This window comes from Podarcis vaucheri (genome assembly GCF_965113315.1).
Source record: "Podarcis vaucheri genome assembly, chromosome: 9".
In the NCBI taxonomy this organism is placed as follows: domain Eukaryota; kingdom Metazoa; phylum Chordata; class Lepidosauria; order Squamata; family Lacertidae; genus Podarcis; species Podarcis vaucheri.
Genome location: NC_138767.1, coordinates 26,777,373 through 26,781,709, shown reverse-complemented (window position 1 = coordinate 26,781,709; position 4,337 = coordinate 26,777,373).

Here is a 4,337-nt window from a genome sequence, read left to right as displayed (position 1 = left end):
GATGGGATATAAACTAAACAAATAAAACCTGCATTCCTCCAGATGTTTTAGACTACATCTATCAACCCTACATGTAGAATGAAACATCTGGGGGCACCAGCTTGGTGAGGGCTGGGTTAACTTGGTGCTGGTTTCTTGCCCTAGTGCAAACCCTTCCAATTGTAGAGTCCCCTATCACACAACTTTCCAAATTTCCAAAAATGAGATGGTACAGTGCAATCTTATAAGTAAGTAAGGGATAAGTCCACAAGTAAGTCCACTATTTGTTTAAGATTTATACTATATTTTAAAAAGCCAATACAGTGGTACCTCGGGTTGCATATGCTTCAGGTTACATACGCTTCAGGTTACACACTCCACTAACCCAGAAATAGTGCTTCAGGTTAAGAACTTTGCTTCAGGAAAGAACAGAAATCGGGCTCCGGCGGCACAGCAGCAGCAGGAGGCCCCATTGGCTAAAGTGGTGCTTCAGGTTAAGAACAGTTTCAGGTTAAGAACGGACCTCCGGAACGAATTAAGTACTTAACCCGAGGCACCACCGTACGATTAAAAACACAGCCCAATCCAATGAAACAACAATACAAAACAGGAATTAGGGGATTCAAGCACACAGAACAGTGTCTGATCTTATGAGCTGGGGAAAGCAAATGTTCAGCTGACATTATTCACAGCTAAAGCTGCTCACTTTTATGCTCACTTACCTGAGAGGAAGACCCACTGTACTCCATGAGACTTGCTTCTGAATACGCATGCATAGGATTATATTGTGTGTTTAGGATTGCAGCCATAAAATGCAATCTTCTTAAGCCTGCACTCTTAACTCCCACAGACCTGACATTGAATTCAATAGGACTTACTTCAAAGCAGACATGGTTAGGATTGCACTGTGGCACAATACATTTGCACTATACATTTTAAAGCAGTATCATAGCACATTAAACTGTCATGACTTCCCCCCAAGATTTATGGAAGCTGTCGTTTGTTATGACAGTTGAGTGTTGATAGGATACCCCAATTGCCCTCAGAGAGGTACAATTCCAAATGCCCCAAAATCCAACTGTTCTGGACAACAGCCATAAAAGAAATATGCAAAATAACTAAACAAGTATTAGAAATCACCCCAGAACTGGCCCTACTAAACATCTTCCAAGACAATAATGCCCACTCACATCACAAAGAACTCATAACCCACCTACTCTCAGCTGCCAGAAACTTCATAACCAGACACTGGAGAGACCTATCAGGAGTAAGCATGGACCAATGGTACCTAATAGTATGGGAAACAGCCTCTAGAAAAATTAACCAATAAACTGAAACTGACACAGGGACAAATAGAAGAAGATGCCTTTACCCCGGTATAGCTCCCCTTTATCACATACACAGCCCAACAAGAATCCACCAACAGCATAGGAATCAGTATGGCAAACCTGATCCAAAACACTCACCCACCCCACTCACACATAAAAACAAAGTTCACCACACCCAATCACAAACAAACAACCACACCCTAGGGCCAACCCCAACCTCTCTCACCACCAAAGGAACACAAATAGCAAAGAGAACCTGCACAAGTGATGCTGACACAAAACTCCACGTATACATTAAATAAAATAGAAACATCGCCACCCGACCCCACCCCCACTCACCATTCCCCCCTCCACCTCTTTCCCCCTTTTCTTCCTAATGTAACACTAATGTCTCAACAAATGAAACTGATCTGTAGAAAATGTAACTTGAAAAAAGAGACATTGCACATACTTTTATAAACCAAGAAATAAAAATAGATTTAAACAGACAGAGAGAGAGAGAGAGAGAGAGAGAGAGAGAGAGAGAGAGAGAGAGAGAGGTACAATTCCCAGGGTTCCCCGGGAAGAGGAATTGGTTGTTAAAACATTGGAAATTTTAGCTGAGGGTACAGTATAGGAGTATCCCAACAACTCTCAGCTCCCTAAACAATATACACTTCCCAGAATGCATTGGGGGAAGCCATTACTGTTTAAAAAGGTATCCTAGTGCTTTAAATGAACTCAGAGTAGACTCACTGAAATCAATGTACTAACTTGTTTCACTTGGTCTACCGTCTACTCTAAATGTAACTTAGTTGGGTTACCACCAGTAAGTTTCATTTAACTCTTGTGACATTTGTCTCTGAATACTCATGTTCAGGTTTGAACTGAAGGCTTGCAATCCAGATCTTTCATCCAGCTAAGTCAACAAGTTTTCTGCAACTAGCTCACTGTGGGATTTTGCATTTATTTAGGAATAGTCAAGGCGTTGGACTAAAACTCCCATCTTACCATTGGGCATGCTGGCTGAGACTGATGGGACTTGTAGTTCAACATCTGGAGGCAGGCACCACCTTGGCTAACCCTAGTCTACTGTGATGCGTTTTAATTATACTAATTTAGATTTTAAAGGCATCTCATTTTGTAATTGGCCTGACAAGGTTGTGAACTGATACAAATGCTGTGCAGAGAGACATTCGTTCCAGTGTCATGTCAAAAGCAATGTCCCAAAAGAACATGAGTGAGCGCTGTCCTGTTTTAAGCAGACATATTTGAGTTTGGTTTTTGAGACGCTGCCTTTGCACTTCAGCGGAGCCACTGAGGTCTAGATTGCACTCCTATAAAGAGCGAGGGTGGCTTAGCCACAAGAGTGCAGTGGGAATAAAATAAGGCCTCTTTCTTTGTCATCTTTTTCTAAAAGTTTGCCGATGCCTGGCAGGACTGTGTCTGGTTTAATTAATCCCGTTGGTAGAGGGTTCCAAACACAAATATGTTGAGCACGTGTGAAGCTTAGTCTCTGTATAGTTTGGCACCTCGTTAAAGTAAGTCCGCCGTGGTGACTCCTCGGATGCACACCCCGATCCATCCATAAACGTGGCTTTAATGTCATTCCTCGCGACCTGCCTGCACTGCGCTCGAGCTGTGCGCCCGGCGCGCATAGAGGCTGAATAATCCATACCTTCGTCGCAGCCTCCCTCCGCAGCCGCGCGTCCCTCCTGCGCCCCGCACGCTTTGCCAGACCCCGCGGCGCTGGACCGGAAAGGCCGAGCCCATTGACCTTTGGGGCAGGTCGCCAGGGCCCACTGCGCCTGCTCAGGGCGCTTGGCGGAAGAGGGTGGTCTGGGGGTGGGAGAGGCGCTTGGGGTTTGCCCCCACCCCCGTGCTTTGACCTAGGGGGTGTCAATTCGTGGTGCCTCCCCTCCCCTTTCCCCCCCTCCCCGCCCCACCTTATGATTTTAAGAAGAAACGATTTATTGGGGCGCGTCTAAAAAGTGTTGTGCTTAATTAATTTGTAGCGCGGCTGCCAAACAAAAGTCTCAAAGCGACTTTGGATTTTCTTTTTTAAGCCTTTTTTAAGCAAAATTAAACTACATCAACACATATTTCTTTCTTTTTTTAAAAAAAAATTAACTAACAGTGCTTTGAGCGTGTTTTCAAGCACCTAAGAGGATGGGGGGAGAGAAATCTGTTGTGATCTCTTACGTGCTTGCAACTTCGCATAAATGTTGCATTTTGATGGGCTTGTCCCAAACCAGCTTCAATCCGAATTGGGGGAAAGGGACCTAACTAGGCTTGAAGCCAAGTAAAAGCGATCTCATTAATTGGATCCATTTTTTTATGCCATGTTTAAAAATAATAATTAAAAAAGCGCACAGGGGAGTCCTAAGGATGGGATGTTTACTCCGAAGGAAGCGGGTTTGCAGCTTTAGGCATAGGGCTTTTAAGTACACGTGTGTGTGTGTGTGTGTGTGTGTGTGTGTGTGTGTATAATGATGACCAGCATATCCAACTCCCCCAGACCCTTCATTTCGTTTGTTTATAGTTCGTTGAATAATGCATATTTAGGTACAGTTTCGATTTTATTTTGAGCGCTTGTTGAGTGTGGCTGGATCTTATTCTCGAGGCGAATTTGTAACGTTTAGAAGTTGCGATGAGTACTAAATAACTAAAATACTAGCGCTTGGGGAACCCCATAATGTACCTGCACTACAGGCGCCGAAGGTGTGTCGAGGAAGAGAATAAGGCATATCTTTGGGTGGACCACCCGTGGGATGTCTCAAATGACTTGCGGGTCATATTGAAAAGGAGGGATACCTTTCACTCGTGGTCAGATGTTGGAGGGTATCTAACAACTCGCATTCCTCGAAGGAATGATTTATGTCCGTTTCGTTGAATCTCGATATCCGCAGTCTTTGTTGGTGGCAGATTTTTTAAAAAGTCAATGTTTAAGACTGGGAAGACATTTTGTGTGTGTGTGTGTGTGTGTGTGTGTGTGTGTAAATCTTAAACTGGAAAATAATAAGAGTGATAATAAATACCCTTTCACGAGCC